The sequence below is a fragment of the Mesoplodon bidens genome (genome assembly GCF_964165515.1).
Source record: "Mesoplodon bidens genome assembly, chromosome: 6".
In the NCBI taxonomy this organism is placed as follows: Eukaryota; Metazoa; Chordata; class Mammalia; order Artiodactyla; family Ziphiidae; genus Mesoplodon; species Mesoplodon bidens.
Window position 1 is genome coordinate 9,944,321 of NC_138162.1, and position 20,247 is coordinate 9,964,567.

The 20,247-nt window shown below is 41.4% G+C and overlaps 1 protein-coding gene across 2 annotated transcripts in view; it reads left to right on the top strand.

Annotated features, from left to right (window-relative positions):
• Positions 1-2,620: 2,620 nt before the first annotated feature.
• Positions 2,621-20,247, top strand: part of MAPKAP1 (MAPK associated protein 1) — a 244,850-nt gene continuing 227,223 nt past the window's right edge. For both annotated transcript variants that reach the window (XM_081237382.1, XM_081237387.1), the window contains exon 1: positions 2,621-2,877. The gene's annotated coding sequence lies outside the window, so the exon portion shown is untranslated. The remainder of the gene's footprint in view (positions 2,878-20,247) is intronic.

Here is a 20,247-nt window from a genome sequence, read left to right on the forward strand (position 1 = left end):
CGCAGGCTTCAGTAGTTGTGGCACACGGGCTTAGTTGCTCCGCAGCATGTGGGATATTCCCGGACCAGGGATTGAACCTGTGTCCCCTGCATTGGCAGGTGGATTCTTAACCACTGTGCCACCAGGGAAGTTCCTAGTAGGTGTCTTTGAACTTCTGTCCATTGCCCCCATTCTAGTCCTGGGGACCAGAAGAAAAGGAACCCCTGTCTCTTATCATGGCCTCCTTTCCAAGTTGGAGCTGAAGTATGGAAAACCTGATTGTCACAGGTATGCTGAGGTACTGGTCCCTGTGCCCTCATGTCTACCAAAGTCCCCAACCAGTCCCTGGCCTAGCACATTCAGTATGTTGTAAAAATATAATTTTTCTGAGTGTGTCAGTTGTCACGGTCCTAGTCCTATGCACCCCTAGGTCAAGAGATAGGTCAATGTAAGCTCTACTTTTTAAAGCCACTTCCACTCTCTGATACAATTCCTACTCCTTGGAGGCTAAGCCATGCAGTTGGCCTGTCATCACTTCTCCTCATCTAACTACCTTCCTCAGTTGTAGAATGGCTTGGGAAGCACCCCTGGTTTCCTTTCTACCTCATGTCCATCCCTCATCCTGAGAGCTTTTGAGGCCACATGGCATCTCAGTTCCTTGACTGTCTCATCTTCAAAAACGTTTTCCTCCTTTGCACTTCAGCCAGGACCCCACTCTCAGATGGCTCTTCATCTGAGGTTATTCAAGGCGCCCATCTCTTAGGATACCTTCCATCTTTCTGCCTGGTACCATCAGTGACTTCCTTTACACCTGTTTGGGGACCTTCAGGCCAGTGACATGAGCCTTTCCAGAATTCTCTTACTTAACATTTTGAGCATCCATTCTGTGCCTTTTGTTTTAAGCACTCTTAAAAGCCGAGATCTTAAACTCCTTGACCCCATCACACCTGTCTGGCAAACTGTCTTCCTGGGATTAACCCAATTGCTCATTTTTTTGTGTGCCTGTATCTTAACAGTTCAAACTAACTATAGAAAAATCAAACAACCTTCATATTAGTATCACCATAAATTCAGAGTCTCCATTCTCAATGGGGCCCTCAGTGTTCCTGAAATCTTACCATATTTCCCTGCACTCCAACTTACTGCAGTGACTATTTCAAATTCATAGTCAGACTTTACTGTAAGCTTCTTTAGGGTGGAGTCACTACCTGGCTTTTTCACCACTAAATTTCCAGTGCCTAGGATAGGCTTAATACATAGGTACTCAATAAGTATCTGTTTACTGACTGAGGTGTAGTAATAGTGGTAAACATTTTATGCAAATATCAGTAAATGTTAGCTATATGTCGGGCTCTATTCTATGTGAGCTATATGTATTAGCTCATTTAATCCCCACAAACCCCCCAGTGAGGTTAATTAGAACTTTTGTCATGCCCATTTTACAGATAAGGACATTTAGAGAGGCAACTTAGAGAGATGAAGTGATAAAAACTGTACGTGGTAGAGTGGGTATTTACTCCTTAGAACCTGTAGAGAGAAAGCTTAGTGGGTCCAGTTGAGTTTTTTACTATCAGGCAATTGTGCTTCAGACTGGAGGTCAAGAGACAAGTGAAAATGAAGATTCATATTTAGGAGGGGACAGATAAACTGGTGACCTCAGAAAACAGAATATCCAACCTTGTTCACACCCTTGCTTTGGCAGAGCACCTCCAACAAGCCCCTGATGAAACTGGGGTGGTGTGTGTGCAGAAAGCACATTTGGGTGGTAAGGTGCATTTCTTTTTCTCCATGTGAGCTAAGACATCAATCATATATTTGAATACAAGGGGGTGGATCCATGGTGTATTTGTAGGTGACTTTAATATTGGGTAGGATCCCCCCTGGGCTGAAATTCAGCCTTGATTTTTTTTTTTTCTTTCTTTTGCTAAGGTGCATTTTTAAGAGAGACGTTCCAGACTACCTCTCAGGTAGGAGAGATATCACTGCACTGCTCGAGTCCTTCTTTCCCCTTCACACTAGTTTCTCCCACTGATTCCCTGAGAGAGGGAGAGAGATCACCAACAATGAGCTCCTGTTTGCGTCGGGTCCACATATCTCATGGAAACCTCCCTGCAGTTCTTGGAAGATAATTATCTCCATTTTACAGATAAGAATGACTAATATTTACTAAGTTTATTAAGTGTCTGGCACTGTGCTGAGTATTTTTAGAGCATCATCCCATTCGATTCTCACAGCAATACTTAAAATTGGAACCACTGTATGGGTGGGTCAGAGAAGCGAGGTGTCTTGTCCTAGGATACACAGCAGGTTAGAGTTGGCATTTAAACCCAGGTCTTCCTCATCACTAATTTCTGGAGGAACCAAGGGCTTTTTCCCGTGGAAGCAGGGAGAGAGGAGGAAATTCGAAGGAGAAGGCTGACGTTGATTTCTACCCAACCCAAAACCGGAGGTCAATGTATATTGCCAATCTCCCAGCTCATCTCCCACCCAGGCCTTGGCCAGAGGCGGGGAAGTGGTGCGCACGCGCACGGCCTCCCGTTCGGCCCCGCCCCCCGTAAGGGCTTCCCTCCTTGCTCTTGGCTCTGGGGCTTGCGCGCTACGTCCCCAGCCAACGGCTTCTTCCCGGCCAGGGACTTCCGGTGCGCGGAGTGCGGTTCCGGGTCGTGGCGCGGCTCGGGGCAACAGGGCTGCTTCTCAGCTGGCCAGCGGCGGTGAGCGGCTGGGGCATGAAGGCGGTGCCGGAAAGCGGCTGCTGAGCCGGCCGGGAGGAGCGCCAGTCCCCGAGGATTCCGAGAGTGCGGAGCTCGGGCAGGGGCCGGGAGGCGCGGGGGAGCCGAGCCTTCCCCTCAGGAACGTGTCCCAGGGCCGACCCGGCCCGTAGTGTGGCAGCAGCTTCAGGTAAAGGTTGCCCCAGCCTCTAGCTCCTTCGCTCGCTACCCCTGCCAGCCCACCCGAGGAGCCTGGCGGCCCTCCTCACTCCCCCGCGCTCGGCGCTGCCCAGCGGGCAGCCTATCTGGCCCTTGCTCTGGTCTCCCTTGAGCATCCGTTTTCTGGCCCTTTCGTGGAGGCTGCTATGAGCCTGACAGCTGGTTGTGTGATTTGGGGGAGTAGAAACTAGTGGACCTGGTAGTATTGGGGTTTGGGAGGGTACTGTTGACTCCGACAGTTTCTGGCTGTACCCTCGGCAACATCTAGGTGTCTTAATCTTCATAACGAGAAAATCAAGATTTTAAAGCATTGTCTGTGTAGTCCCTGTTTCCCAGCTCCCCTTAGCTCCATTGCCCCAAAGGGGTAAACAGCCTCGCAGAACTGTTTTTTTCTAGCCAGAGTGCTGCTGGAACTTTGATTCAGCTTTTTGTTTATGGGAGTGGCATAGAGTCTTCTAGATCTGTTTAAGGCTGGGGGAAAAAAAATCATTTTAGTTTAAGCAAGAGCATTACTTTAACCGGAGACCCAAAAGTTGACTCAGAGATTGGCTCAATTTTCATTCTGAATGAAGTGATTTTTGAAGCCTCTCCCAATACCTGGCACTGTGCAAAAGCATCATGTTATAAACCAAAACCAGCAAAGTTCAAAACTGCCCCGTGCGTGAACAGTGAAATGGAGACAGGTGTTTACAAACATCGGTTAAAGCAAAGTCAACGTTCTCATTCTGTCAATATTTTGACAAGCAGAAGGGGTGGATTCCTAATTTAAAACAGCAGAAAAGAAGGCACCATGTTTTATTCTTCACATTCTGTGAGCTCGCACAAGATGCTCAGTAAACGCTGAAAGAGTTGTTGATGAAGTATTGGTATTTGTTTTATCTTTTTCAGTTTACACATTTGCAAGCTTGCTGGGGCCTGTGAGGCATGCTGGCGCCCCCTTTCCCATTCAGCTTTGTGTTCATACCTTCCTTCATCTACTGTGATGCCTGAGTGTACTCACATTCCTCTACACCTCCTGGCTCCTGGCTAACTTTCCAGCTATGCTTCGAAAGGCCCCCTACCCTGATCCTTTACTCTGGCTAAGTAGGACCTAGATGCCTTTGTTGTTTCCTTTGTTTGTTGTTTTTTTATAGGACTTTGTCTCTGCCTAGATTTCTCTTTTTCTGTTTCCACCTATTGAGATGTTACCATGGCCCAGCTGAAATTGGCCTTCCCTCAACCAGTTCAGGGCAGTCTCAGCTGGAAATGATTTCTTTTCTAGAATCCTATAAACACTCATTATTATATCTACAATTATTTCACTTAGCAAACATCTACTGAGTATGGATATATACCAGGTACCATGCTAGACAATGTAGAGATAAATAAGACTCAGTTCTTGTCTGCTCAATTCAGTGAGTGAGATAAGGAAATAATTCTAACACAGAATGGTATGTACACTGTGGGAGAGTTCTTTCTGTGATCCAGTGGTAGCACAGAAGAGGGGGTGTTATTCACTTTTGAGGAGTGTGCTATGTCCAGGTAATGTTTCATAATGTGGGGTTAACTAAGCTTTGTTATTTACTATACTGGAGATTATGTTAGGTTTCTCTTGTTTAATCATTTTAACCTCAATTCACAGATTAGGAAGGCTCAGGATAAGTTACACATCTGGTATGAGACAGCCAGGATTCAAACCCAGGTCTGTCTTATGCCTACATCTGTGCCTTTTCCATTATGTGTTTTTCTTTTCTCACACCATAACTCTCTGTATGCAAATACATATTGAAACAGCTATACAAGAGAAGAAATACCAATGTCCATATGAATGTCAGATAGTCCTTTAAATGTAGAGAAGACCTTAATCTTCCAAGGCAAGAAGGTAGTAGGTGGGTCAGCTCAACGTTGAATGAGTGGACCAGACATTCTGTAGAGAACAACCATGGATGCTGGCTTCAATTTTTGGTCCTTCATCTTACTAGATATGTGACCTTTGGCAAGTTTCTTGATTCTAAGTATTATTTCCTTCAAGTATAGTTTGGGATGGGGGATGATAGAGACTTCATGAAGTGTTGTGAGCTAATGTGGGTAAAGGGCCTGACTCGTGGCAAGGTTCCCCTGAAAATAGCTGTAAGATGCAAAGATGCAATGCCTGTGGCATGGTTTTAGAGTAGTGAGTAGACCAGCCTGAATAAATAAAACCATTGCTTCTTTCAGTGGGAATACTGGGAAGTAAAGTTGGAGGGTCAGGAGGGGGTCAGAGTCAGGGCTTGTGTGTTGGGCAAGAGAGGTCACTTCCAGTTTCTGCTCATAACCTTTCCTGTTAATAAATACCTTGAAGATCTATGATTCATTCAGCTGTGCCAGGGAAAATGTTAGACCCAGGGATACAGAAAGGAGTATAACCAGGTCCCCACCCTGAGGTTGTCGACACTCCCATGGGGCAGACATGTTTGTGCAGGTGAACCACAGTAAAGCGTAGTAGGTACTAAGATAGCAGTCCCCACAGGGTACTGTGGAGCACAAAGGAGGAAACAATGATAACGGTAGCTAATGAGCACTTGCTGTGTGCCAGCATTGTGTTAAATGCATTCTCTCATTCATTCCTCTACAGGATGGTGTTATTAGCGTTCTGATTTTACAGATGAGGAAACTAGAGCACAGAGGTTAAATGAATTCCTTTAGTTTATGCAGTTGTTGGAGGTGAGGGTAGAGGGGATTATCTGCCAGACTTCGGTAACTCCACTCTTCGGTACTACGCCATGTTGTGTCTTTGTGATGTGGGTGGCTTCAGAGAGGAGCTAGCCCTTGAGCCCTAGCTTCAGCGTGCCCGTCACCATGCTGGGCAGTAGGAATAATGAGGAATGAACATGGCTTCTGCGCTCAAGGAACTCATCACCTCATCTGTCCCGTTAAATATATATACTTAAGTGGGGTGTTTGTTTTGCTTGTTGATTCATAACTGAAGACTTTAGAAACTATTGCAGTTCAGTAGATTATATGTGCTTCAGCTGAGAGAATTTGCTGTAAATCTGTTATTTTGATATGTAGGCCTTATTGTTAAGGATGCAGCAATAGATGCCAAATTATTATGACAAGGAATTCTGTCACATTGCATTTTTTCTCTTATGGGAGGTACCCTGACCTTGTGTTTTCTGTGAGTTTGAAGGTTTTGACTCAAAAGTTAGTACATTTCAGCTTGTGTTAAAGTAATTGAGTGCTTGTAGTCATCGTTAAATGTTTCTGTATACCTTATTTCCTTCAGTTTTTATTTTTCTGTGAGCTAGGGTATTACCAATTTAACATGAGTAGCCTAAGCCTTAGTGGTTAAGTGTGTTACCCAAGAGTCATACAGCTAGTGAGTTGATAACGCAAAAAAAAAAAAAAAAAAAGTTGGCCAAAAGAGTAAACAAATATTTATTAATTTAGTTCTCTTTTGAGCTCTACCTCAGGAGTCTCCAACTCAAATGCCCATGATGTAATATAAAGAGTAGGACAGACCTTGTGAACTGGAGGGCCCATGACCCGTCAGTCTGAAGGCAGCAGTCACTACTCAGCTCCAGTTGCTTGTCGCCGTGTGAGAAAGTGGACCCAGTGTCTCTAGATCTTCCGATTGTTTTCAAGAGATGCTGGAAATCTGTATTTAGTTTATAAAACTGCCCTTAAAAAGTTACCATATAGACCAAAACACATTTGTGGGCTGTGTACAGTCTTAGGCTGTCTGATTGTGAACTCTGACCCACCTGCTCCCTGAAATTTTGATACCCACTGTTCAAAGCAGGAGGTACAACAACTGTTGTGATTATTGATCAGAAATCTACTGGTGAATTGCTAGAGTGAGGGGGTGTTGTATTTGACTCATACTGATATCTTTGGGGAAGTGGCAGGGTAAATGCTTTTATTGTATGATCAGGCTAAATTTCTGGAGGGCTGGGGTTTGGGTGGGGTGATGATGACCCTGTAGTACTTTTGTGCCCTTAGCACTTTAAATGCCGCCAGATCTCTTGTCTCCTTTGGTACTCTCTACAGTACATGAAGTGAACAAGGGGGGTTATCATAACCTCTTGAGATGAAGAAATTGGTGCCCAGTGAATTACAGTTTAGTAGAAAGTGCACTAGACTGAGAGGGACTTGAATTCTGAATGCAGGTATGCCACTAACAGCCTTTTGGTTTTGGTCAAGTCACTTACAAATCTTTGTATCTTATTTCCAATCTGGATGATAATGAGGGAGCACAACTGAAGTCTTGGTGAGGTCTTTTCAGGATGCCAAGCTTTCTGATTCTAATTGACATGCTTAAAGCTGCACAACTGATTACTGGCAGACTCCAGTGGAGAACAGTTCAGATCTAAAATGCTGCTTCTCTCTTTTTTTGGGGGGGGGGGGTGATGGTACGCGGGCCTCTCACTGTTGTGGCCTCTCCCGTTGCGGAGCACAGGCTCCAGACGCACAGGCTCACCGGCCATGGCTCACCGGCCTAGCTGCTCCGCGGCATGTGGGATCTTCCCGGACCGGGGCACGAACCCGTGTCCCCTGCATCGGCAGGCAGACTCTCAACCACTGCGCCACCAGGGAAGTCTTTGCTTCTCTCTTGATGGCAGGTGGGGAGCCACTGTTCAGCTCTTCCCTCTGTTCTTTGTTCATTACTTCTGGGAAAGGACCTCCCCAGATGCATACAGTGCTTTGTTGACTCTGTATACACAAGATTGGAAGGAGGCAGAGAGACACCCAGCCTAGTGAGAGAAATATGGTCAGGAAGCTTCCAGCCCAAGAGTTTAATTTATTTTTATTTTAATACCCAGCTTCCACAAGGTGAAAATTGAAGAAATATTGGTGTTCTAGATACTTGTTTTCATTCATACTCTATCGTATAAGGAAATAACATAGAATATAAAAAATGAAGAAAATAAATCCTGAGCAGTCATTCAGAATTTATTAACTCTAGTTGGCAGCAGTCTAGGCATATTGAGGAAATAGATTTAATATAGGAAACACAAAATTTGGACCCAAGGAAGAAAACAGTTTTAAATAATGCAAGTGAGAAAAATGGGAGAAGCCACTTAACAAAACTTAAATTCTGGAAATAGCAAGAAGGTATTAGAATAGTGGAATTAAATTATGGTAATCGCTTGTGAAATAAATTGAATATTATGTCACATTTACCCCTAAATACATGCAGTGTTAGAGTCATACTTGAGTATAGTTTTATGAATATGCTTTTATTATTGATGCTCTCAAAATGGACCAAATGTGTAAAACTTCAAAAAAAATAACATTTTTTAGTTCCCTATGGACTCATTTTAAGGTACTGTATTATAAATAAATACTGTTTCAGCAGAGACATAGGTAGAAAATTGTTTGAAAGATGGTTTTCTTTTTAAAACAAGTAAATTATTAATCTGTACTTTAGTTGCTGACATGTAGGAGACTAACAAAGAAGAACTGAGGTGCAGACTTGAATCTTGAAGCAGTGTGAGGTGGGGCTTTGGAGTCACACCCACCTGGATTTGAATATTGGCTCTTTCGGTTATTAACTGCATGATCCAGACAATGCAAAATGAGGACAGTACTGCCAGTCTCATATGATACTTGTGAGGATTAAATGAAACAATTTATGTAAGTACCTAGTACCATGATGCTTTTGGAGGGCTGTAGGTACCTGCATTCAGAGGCACAAGCCATTCAGATGTTAGTATAATGTAACAAGAAATGATTTTATGGAGTGGTTGTAAAGGAATGAGACTTGTTTTCATGCCTGGATCATGAAATTAGTCTTGTTAATTTCTAGTTGTGCTTTGTGAATTGGTGTACCTGTCAACTGTGCACTGTTGAGAAAAGGGTTTCAGTATGCTATTTTTAGGCTGTTAAATGAATTGAACTGTTAATTAACAATAAACACTTTCAGTTGTTTATATTACCTTTTTGTGTGCCCATGAGTATCTTCTGAAGTTGTTAGAACTAGGAGTATATTATGTTCTCCTCGTCCCCATCTTATAAATGCTGAAACTGAAGCTTAGAGAAGTAAAGTGATTAAAGGTAGAGAGCTACTGATAATGGCAAAGCTGGGATTTGAACCTTTGGTTTTTTTACTCTAAATACCACAGTGCTTTTGTCGCTATTCCATGCTGCTCTAGATTTGGTTATTGGAACTGGCCCTTGTTTTGGGAGGATCATCAGCTGTGGCCCTTCTTACTCATTTTAAACTTAATGCCTGTAGGGGACTTCCCTGGTGGCGCAGTGGATAAGATTCCGTGCTCCCAGTGCAGGGGGCTGGGGTTTGATCCCTGCTCAGGGAACTAACATGCATGCCGCAACTAAGAGTTCACATGCCGTAACTAAGGAGCCCGCCTGCTGCAACTAAGGAGCTGGCAAGCTGCAACTAAGGAGCCTGCCTGCCGCAACTAAGACCCAGCGCAACCAAAATAAATTTAACGAAACAAAACAAAACAAAAACTTAATGCCTGTAGAAAGTTGTTATTGATTATGTTACGGGAGTGTTTGGTTACAGGTATACTCTTATGATTTGAAGTTTAATGATTTAATAAAACTCTAATAATACTCATTGCTGGCAGAGGTTGGTAGTTAGATGATCACCCATATCAGTAGTGGGAATAAAAATTGGTAAAACTTCTCTGGAAAGAACTTTGGCAGTATTTTTCACAAGCCTTTTAAAAAAGTCGTGTATGCCTTTTGAGCTTGTAATCCCATTTCTAAGAATCTTTGTTAAAGAAATAATCAGAAATGTAGAAAAATATTCATGTTCAAAGGTGTTCACTGTGGAAGTATTTATAATAGCAAAAATTAGAAACAACTTTAGTAGTCAACAAAGAGGTAAGAGAAATGGAAAAGCCATAGAATGGAAATATTGTACAAGCATTTTAGATGTTTTAGAAGAATTTTAGTGACTTAATATGCTCATCATATAATATGAAGTGAAAGAAGGATATAAAACTAAAGTATGATCTCAATTAATGTCAAACACACAAAGAAAAAAACAGGTGGTTAGATTATAGGTCTTTATGCTCTTTTTTGTTTTCCAAAATACTCTCTGATAAACATAAATTACTTTTCAATAAAAAATCCTTTTAATTAACTTGTAATTGAGAAATATGAGTAGAGCTAGTGCACATCATTTTGACCAAAAAGTTTTTCCTGAACAGGTGATCTGAAGTTATATTGGGTTGGCCAAAAAGTTCATTTGGTTTTTCTGTACGATGGCTGTAGTAGCACTTAGTTGTCTTTAACCTCATTCGAAACAATTTTGTTAGATTGTATTGTGACAGCTATCATATCAGCGTGCATTTAAAAAAAACTTAAAATTGGTGAATTTTTGTGTAGCCATTTTAATATTGAAGATGGAAGATAAAAAAAGCAACATTTTCGGCATATTATGCTTTATTATTTCAAGAAAGGTGAAAATGCAACTGAAACGCAAAAAAAGATTTGTGCAGTGTATGAAGAAGATGCTGTGACTGATCGAACGTGTCAAAAGTGGTTTGCAAAGTTTCATACTGGAGATTGAAGTTTCATACTGGAGATTTCTCGCTGGACGATGCACCACGGTCAGGTAGACCATTTGAAGTTGATAGCGATCAAATTGAGACATTCATTGAGAACAATCAACGTTATACCACACGGGAGATAGCCGACATACTCAAAATATCCACATCAAGCCTTGAAAATCATTTGCACCAGCTTGGTTATGTTAATCACTTTAATGTTTGGATTCCACCTAAGGCGAAAAAACCCTTCTTGACCATATTTCCGCATGCAATTCTCTACTTAAACATAATGAAAATGTTCCGTTTATTTTTTATTTTTTATTATTTTTTTTATTTTTTATTTTTATTTTTATTTTTTTTGCGGTACGCGGGCCTCTCACTGTTGTGGCCTCTCCCATTGCAGAGCACAGGCTCCGGACGCGCAGGCTCAGCGGCCATGGCTCACGGGCCCAGCAGCTCCGCGGCATGTGGGATCTTCCCGGACAGGGGCACGAACCCGCGTCCCCTGCATCGGCAGGCGGACCCCCAACCACTGCGCCCCCAGGGAAGCCCAAATGTTCCGTTTTTAAAACAAATTGTGATGGGTGATGAAAGGTAGATACTGTACAATAGTGTGGAATGGAAGAGATCGTGGGGCAAGCGAGATGAACCCCCACCAACCACACCAAAAGCCGGTCTTCATCCAAAGAAGGTGATGTTGTGTATATGGTGGTATTGAAAGCGAGTCCTCTCTTATGAGCTCCTTCTGGAAAACCAAACGATTAATTCCAACGAGTACTGCTCCAAATTAGACCAACTGAAAGCAGCACTCGACAGAAAGCATACAGAATTAGTCAACAGAAAACGCATCATCTTCCATCAGGATAACGCAAGACCTCATGTTTCTTTGATGACCAGGCAAAAACTGTTACAGCTTGGCTGGGAAGTTCTGATTCATTTGCCATATTCACCAGACACTGCACCTTTGGATTTCCATTTACTTTGGTCTTTACAAAATTCTCTTAATGGAAAAAATTTCAGTTCCCTGGAAGACCGTAAAAGGCACCTGGAACAGTTCTTTGCTCAAAAAGATTAAAAGTTTTGGGAAGATGGAATTATGCAGTTGCCTGAAACATGGCAGAAGGTAGTGACACAAAACAGTGAATACGTTATTCAATAAAATTCTTGGTGAAAATGAGAAATATCTTTTATTTTTACTTAAAAACAGAAAGAACTTTTTGGCTAACCCAATAGGATTGTATTTTCAAGCTAGTTTTAACCTCAGTTGTTTTACACTTAGGGTATGGTTTCCTGTATCTTGACATACATGATGTTGAGGTTCCCAGGCTAGCACTCCTCTCCTCCTCAAAAATATCTTGAAAGAAGAGTCATATTTGTGTAGGTGGTACCAGTGTCCCAGTGCTACCATCAACCTCTTTAGTGGCCAGTGGGTCAGTGAGTAGCCCTGTGACAGCTCTGTCCTTCAGAAAGAGTACCTGCCTATTATTTGTAAGGCTGGTCATTGGCATATAGAGCTTTTTTGTGTGAGTTGAATATTTGTACCTTGGTAAGTGCTTTTTTGGTATGGAAAAGTGTAAGTGTGAATTTCTATCTCACTTTTGAAAAATTTTGTAAGAAAAAGATTAAAGATCAAAGTTCGACTTTTAATTTTTGTGATAGCAGTATTCAGGATGTATGAATATTAAAACGTCATGAAGAATTGTGTCTTTTACTCTTTTCTAATTATATACTTCCTAAATGAAATTGCAGTAGTTTCAGCATGTACCGTTAAGCATGTCTAGTTTTTTTTTAAATGTGCATGGTAATTCTCGTATATACAATATACAAAAGCATGCAGAAATTTAACAAAGTATTTGAGCATATTTAGATTAGGAAAATACCAGGCAAGATGTTTCATTTTGTAAACTGCTTCTGTCCAAAGCATTCTGTATATTATCAGAATGAAAAATGACAGCACTTTGTCATCTGTTCAAATTGATACTGCACTCTTTGCAATGACGGCTGAAAAGGCCCACAGGTGCCATATAAAGAGGTGACCATGTTGTCATATTTCATTTCGGCATCCCTCTGCAAAGCCATAATTACCTAATTAGGTTGTTAATTAGGAGATTAGCATTTCACTGTATTGATAGAATGCTCTTTACCGTGGGGCTAGATACAGATTTGTCTGCCCTAATTTATAATCTCTGCCTTTTTTGTGCTTATTTATTTGCTTAAGATCCTGATGTGGGGCAATTCAGTTTACCTGAGAAACAGTTTGTTTACAAGCTAATGAAGCTTTGATCGCAGGATTAAAGTTGCTGAGTTAAAATAAGAAAAGAATAAAAAGGGTGGTCACACCGCCAAAATGATAATAAAAATTCTGAGTTGGTATAACTTGTGTTCTCATTAGCATAGGGAACAAGCACATGATAAGAATTGAAATTGTTGGTATTAAGAAAAAATCCAAAATACGAAAATGAAGTCTGAAATGTGATAGAGATTTATATGTATCTAAACTAGGTGAGGGAAACGAGTTATCTTTAATAATAAATCTCTGTCACTTGTACTTGAGACATAAAATGTGTTAAGTATTTTTAATGTATTTCAGAAGCTGAAGCATGGTTAATGATTTCAGAACAAATATATTCAGTCTTCAGTTTAGACTTCCTTAGATAGTCATCATGCATCAGGGTTTATTTCATTTGTACCTTCTGATCTTTAGTTGGTGCTTGGAACATTCTCTTCCCACAGTCTTTGCAGTCCTGAGTGCTTATGGAATTTGAAGTATTTCACAGTAACCTTCACTTGGTGAGCTATTTGGAGTTAAGTGGTGTTTCTATCAAATATGTGGACATTCTTTTTTGGTGGGGAGAAGTGGGCTGGCAAAAAAAAAATTTCCGTTTATTTTTACTCCAGTGCAAGATTTGACAATAATGTTTGTGATTTGCATTGTATATACCTTTACCACTCTTTGCAGTTAAGGAGATTTAAGTCCTAAAACTGAACAATGTTAGGAGTACCATTCCCCCTGGGGTAGTAGTTTACCTCCTTTTGATTATATTTAGTATTAGCCGTTAAAGTTGTAGAAAGTACATATGTGCTTAAGCCCTTTTCCCCATGGTTGTTATGAAAAATTGGATTTGGCTGTGTCTGTAATTTTCTTCAAAATTAAAAAAAATTAAAATATTTTATATGAAGAAAATATTACATGCAAAATGTTCTATTTAGTCAGTTCAGTTTTTTGCTTAACTGCAATCATTCACTTATTCAGTCAGCATTAGCTGAATATATATTAGGCATTAGTCATATGTCTGGGAATCGAGCAACGAAAACTACGGGCACGGACCCAGTGCTCGTGGGATTTGCAGTCTAGTAACGGAAGTGCAGCGTAGTTTGAGGAGTAAAGCCTAGCGTGAGAAGTGTTAGAGTAATGAGAGTCAAGGTGAGTATGGAGTCAAGTCTACCTACCCTAGACTTGATAAGGTCAAACCTTCCAGGCCGGTGCTGTCTAAATTGGGATCTGAAGGGTGAAGGAGAAAGCGATGTTTAAGCCAGGTGGAAGGAGAGAAAAAACTGTTTTAAAGGCTAGAAGAACACTAAAAGTTGAGAATGGCTAGAGTAGAAAGAACAAAGGGGATAAATGGAAGATGGGGCTGCAGAGGAAGCAAGTTCAGTTATATTAAAGAGTTTGGGACGTTATTGAAGAGTCTTAAGACAAGTTAGGAAACACTTGCTATAGCCTAGGTGAGAGAAGGTGGGATTGGATAATGGAGAGAAAGAGAATGAATGAAATCTAGAGAGAGAAGAGATGCATAGTATTGGTAATTAAATGGCGGTAGGCTTCACAGAAAGGAGTCAAGGATTCAAATTTGGACATTCTATTTGTCTCCTAATTTTAAGTATGAGAATATGTGTTTAAGTACCTCATAGAGAAGAGGTCCATGAGTCTTATTTTCCAATATGACCCCAAAATATACAGTACTAGCAACTAGTTTTCTTTTTGGTGAATTGGGGAGAATACTAATATTTGAGTGTCACTGTTGGGCCCTACCTTGTGAGAGCAGCTTTGTGAGGTATGAGATAATGTCTTACTGAGGTCCAGAGGAATTGTGACTTTGCCAGTTTTCTCAGCTACTGGGTGGTAGAATTGGGAGCACACACAAGCTTTCCAAAGCCTTTATGTTGTCTGTCATGCCATGTTGTCTTCCTTGTTGTGTCCCCCTCCCTTTGTTTATTCCAAAGTGAAGAGAATCACTCCCCAAGGACCAGTAGCTCAGTAGGTTGCTGACAGAGGCATTGTGTAAACTCTGTGACTTCCCAGGCCCAGCTCTGGGGTGGATTAAAGCAGTGTCTGGTGCTTTGGAAGGAGAAGCTGCTCAGTGCAGGAGTGCTTGCTTCAATAAAGTCACAAGTTCTGTTGTGTTTTCTGGAACGAGGCTTTAATCTCCCCCAATTAGAAATGTAGATCGGCTACCTCCACACAAGGTCACTAATGTATAGAAAGTTCTCCTCCTTTCCCCAGGGGAAAAGTCTTGAAATCTCTGATTCTTGGGTGAGGAATTTGACATCTCTTTGATGTAATCAACTTGTATTACAGATTGTTTAAAAAAATTTTATGGTTACTGTCACCAGTACTGTTCAATTAAGTGATTTGTTGGTATCCTTGTGTTGGAATCACCTGAACTAGAAGAAATTCTAGGGTGCAGCATGGATTCTAGCCTCTCTGTGTTTCTACCCCACCCCCTTTTAAAATTGAGATATAATTCATGTATCATAACATTTACCCTTTTGAAAGTGTACACTTTAATGGTTTATCACCCCCAAAGAAACCTCATACCCATTAGCCCTCACTCCTCATTTCTTCCTCCGCTACCACTGGCAATCATTAATCTACTTCCTGTATCTATGGATTTGCCTGTTCTGAACCTTTTATATAAATGGAATCACACAATATGTGGCTTTTTGTGTCTGGCTTCTCAGCATAATGTTGTCAAGGTTCCTCTATATTGTAGCATATATCAGTACTTCATTTCTTTTTTTTAAAAAATAAATTTATTTATATATTTATTTTTGGCTGCGTTGGGTCTTTGCTGCTGCACGCGGGCTTTCTCTAGTTGCTGTGAGTGGGGGCTACTCTTCGTTGTGGTGCGCAGGCTTCTCATTGCGGTGGCTTCTCTTGCTGCAGAGCACGGGCTCTAGGCGTGTGGGCTTCAGTAGTTGTGGCACGAGGGCTCAGTAGTTGTGGATCGCGGGCTCTAGAGCACAGGCTCAGTAGTTGTGGCGCACGGGCTTAGTTGCTCCGCGGCATGTGGGATCTTCCCAGACCAGGGCTCGAACCCACGTCCCCTGCGTTGACAGGCAGATTCTTAACCACTGTGCCACCAGGGAAGTCCAGTACTTTATTTCTTTTTATTGCTGAATAATATCCCATTGTATGGAAGTACCACATTTTGCCTATCTGTTCATCAGTTGATGGAGGTTTGGCTTGTTTCCACTCTTTGGCTATTATGAATAATACTGCTGCGGACATTCTTGTACAAGTTTTTGTGTGAGCATATGTTTTCAGTTCTATTGGGTGTATTACCTTGGAGTGGATTACTGGGTAATAAGGTAACTCTGTTTAACAGTTTGAGGAACTGACAAATTATTTTCACAGGTGGCTGCACCATTTTACATTCCCTCCAGCAGTGTATAAGGTCTGCCGCCTTTCTGCTTCCACTTTCTTCAGGCTTTCTATTGCTCTGGTCTGGGCTGGAAGCAACCCTAGGCATTCCATGAGCCCTTTTGTCTTGATGAATGGGAAATTTTCCAATTTTATCTCTTCAACTACATTCACTCTACAAGCATATGTGTACCAGGCCTTATACTGGATGTTAGTGACAGGAAGCCAAATAAGGCTTCTAGTCCTTTCTTCTTAAGGACTCCACAATCCAGTAGTTGGAACTTCTTACTAGGACATGCAGGGAGAGGGAAAAGCCAGTGAAGAAAGTACAGTGGACCCTTGAACAACATGGGTTTGAACTGCACCAGTCCACTTACATGCAGATTTTTTTTTCAACAAATACAGTACGACAGGATCTGTGATTGGCTGGATCTGTGGATGTGGAACCATGGATGCGGAGGAGGGAGGGCCAACTATGGGACTTGAGCATCCACAGATTTTAGTATCTGCGGTGGTCCTGGAAACAATCCACCAGGTTTACTGAGGGACGACTGTAACTGCTCAGATATTTGTGAATTTCCACAGCACAGATCCTAACTTTAGAATCTAGGCAAAGGTTGAGTTGATTTTCGGAGATTTTCGGGGGTTTCTTTTCCTTGGCTCATCCTTTAACTACAGTCATCCTCCTGTATTTGCAGGTATTGGTTCCAGGACCCTGAGGATACCAAAATCCACAGATGCTCAAGTCCCTCATGTAAAATGGCATAGTACAGTCGGCCTTCCATATCCTGGGTTCTGCATGTGCATTCACCCAACCAACCAAATTCGATCTGCAGTTGGTTGAATCTGCGTGTGCCGAACCTGCATATACTGAGGGAGGACTGTTTTACTGTTCTTGGGTTTTGTCACTAGGTTACTGCTCATTTCCTTGCATATTTTCCCTGGGTAAGCTCATTCACATCCATGGCTTCATCTGTCATTTATATGTTAATGTCTTCCAAATTTTCTCAGATCTTTCTCCTAGGCTTCAGGTTTCCCTGTCCTTCACGTGTCACTTATATGTTGTTGTCCCAGATTTGCTCAGACCTTTCTCCTGGGCTGTTAGGTTTGCATCATGATGGATCTCTTTTTGGGTAATCCATAGACATCTCAAGCTCACTGTGTCTGAAACATAGTTCCTCATTTCCCCTCTCCCTGTTAAGCTGTTCCTACTTTTCAGTTCACAGTTTCATTTGTTGGTACTGTCATGCAAGCCGTACACTTTCGCCTTCTCCTTAACCCTCCACATCCACCCAGTCACCAAGTTCTACCAATTTTATCTCCTAAATATTTTTTTAAACTATTTCTTAAGTTCATAGGCCTATCTTTCACTGCCTTACTTTGGATTTCATCATCTCTTCCCTGAGCTGTAGTCACAGCTTCATAACTAATCTTGTGTCTTGTCCATCAGATTAATTTTCTGTGCAACTGCCAGAGCAGTCTCTCTGAAATGCTAACCTAAAAAGCAGCTTTGAACTTCTGGTAGTTCTAGTTGCTAACTACATGTTCTGGTGTATGTTATTTTAGTGCCTTTTCTCTTTGAAAAAAGCTGGATGAATGAATCGTCTTTGAAGATTCATTTTAGACTAGGGAATAATAGCAATAACAAAAATAGTAAACATTTGTATAGTGCTTACCATGGGCCTGGTGCTTTTATACACACATAACATATATGATTTCTTTCAGTACTCACAATAATCCTATGAGATAGGCACCAAAATTGTTCCCATTTATAGATGAGGAAGCGGAGGCACAGAAATTGTTACTTTCCCTAGGTCCCATGGTGAGTGAGTGGCTGAGTCCAGATTTGAACCTAGGCAGTCTGATGCTCTTAGTTTCTCCTGTGTCCCTTTTCCCAACCTTCCTGATTCCCTCCACTTCCCCCACTCCAAAGGTTAGTTATCTTCCCCCTGCTACTGCAATAACCTGTGCATGGCCTGATGTTAATCTGCAGTTCATAGGACAGATGGGGAGCACATTTTATTTTAAACATTTTTGAACAAGGAGCCAGTATTATAGACTATTTAGTTGCCTGCTCCCTCTTGCCCCTGTCTTAAGGTGACTAAGTTGGAAGTGATCACTTCCATTACCTTGATCTTAGTCACCTCTGTGAAGCCTTGTCTGAGTATCCAGTTTCCTTTAGATAGCTTTCCTTTGTGTTTCCATAGCACTTTGTTATATAGAATCCTCCAGCATTGCTCTCATCCTTTATTGTGACCATTTATGTACTTTTCTTCTTGCTTGACTGTAAGCCTTTTGGGGATAGGGACTGTGACTTGTTACTTTATACTCCTAATTCCCAGCATGTAGTAGGTATTCACACTTGTTGAATTTCTTGAATGAACAGGTAAGTCTGACCTATATCTAGACTAGTGAGAGAAGAGGATTCAAAGTGTGATGAAATGGGGACTTCCCTGGTGGCGCAGTGGATAAGACTGCGCTCCCAATGCAGGGGGCCTGGGTTCAATCCCTGGTCAGGGAACTGGATCCCACATGCATGCCACAATTAAGACCCGGCACAACCAAATAAACAAATAAATATTTAAAAAAAAAACAAAGTGTGATGAAATGGACTTAACCTGGAAGTTCAAGGCAGCATATAATAGCTGTTCCGAGCAGGGGTTGTGGAGCCAGGCTGCCTAGGTTTTATCTTGGTTCTACCTCTCACTAGTTATGGGGCCTTGGGCAAGTCTCTGCCTCAGTTTACTGATTTGTAAAACATAAATAGTAATAGAGTCCACCTCTAACAGTTTTGTAAGTGATGTAAGTGTAAATAAGTAAGCAGCCTTCTGGAATCAGAGAATTAATTATTCTACTTAAAGTGTATTTTGTGAAACACTCCCACCCTAACTGTATACCATTATAGGCAGAATGAAGCCAGTCCTGCTGCTCTATCCTCATGTTTGATCCATCTGGTAATAGTTTTTTTTAAAAAGGTAATCTAGAAGATATAAAAAATACTTGTCAAAGTTAGTGCAGTTTTGTCAATAATAATAACGGTTACCATTTATTGAGGTATGAAAGTGCCATTCAAATGAAAGTACAAAGCACCTCTCACAGTCACAGAAAAATAGTTTGGGGATTATCTGCTAGTTTAGATTATTTTATGCTGTCCTTCCTTCATTAGGAGTTGAATAAATAAGTTTGATAGTTGACAGCTTATTTTCCCTCCAAACAAATGTAGCTAGAGCAGGAAGAGTCAAGAATATTGCATCTTGGATTTGAATAGTGCTTTTTTACTTTTTGTAAGTATCCCTATGAGGTGGATAAGTAGCACATAGATTATGGATATTTCACTGCCGAGGGAACAGAGGCAGAGGCACCTAACTCACCTGAAGTCATCCCACAGCTAGTCCCTAGGCAGGCTACAGGCAGTAACCTGGAATTCCAGATGTGTTTACTAACTTTAACGCTTCCTAGAACGTAGTTCTAGGAAGCAGTTTCCATACATAATAGCATTTTTTTAGAAAAAGGTATGATAGTGCTCACTCAAATCAGTCAGTGTGGTTTACCTTTTAGAGGGTTTGCTGCCAAAATCTTGATGCTATTAAAATCTTTGTCAAAAAAGGAATTCCTCATACCTCTGTTCTTAGAGTCTGAACCACGGCACCGTGATATAAGTAAAATATGCAGTGGAATTCTTCTGGCCTTCGAGGGAAAACAGTACGAAGCAAAAACACACAAACCTTTTGAACCCTGGGTGAACATCCGATTACATCCTCCTCCTCCACCTCCTCCACCTCCTCCACCTCCTCCACCTCTCATGTGATTGGAGTAGAATTTGAGAGCTGAAAAGTCCCTTCTTATAGTTCATCCTCCCCATTTAACAGATGCAAAAAATGGACTGATGTGTAAAACAGGTTTAAAGAGTTTTAAAGAGGTAACTTGTCCAAGGCCATGTAAGTAGGTCCCTGGTAATTAGGGAATTGGAAGTCGGGTTTCCTGAGTGGTGCTTGCAATAAACTATGTTGCTTCCCTCAATTGATGATATGGTTAACCTGAGAGCCAGGTAAGTGGAAACATAACTATTGAATTCTTCTATTTGGTTAAGCAAACTTCAAATATTGAGGAGACAATAAAAGGAAAATACATCTTAGACTGTAGCAGGAGAGCTATCTACTGAACCAGCACCATGGATAAGGGCCCTTTTTTTTGCCCTTTTTTTTTTTTTTGAAAA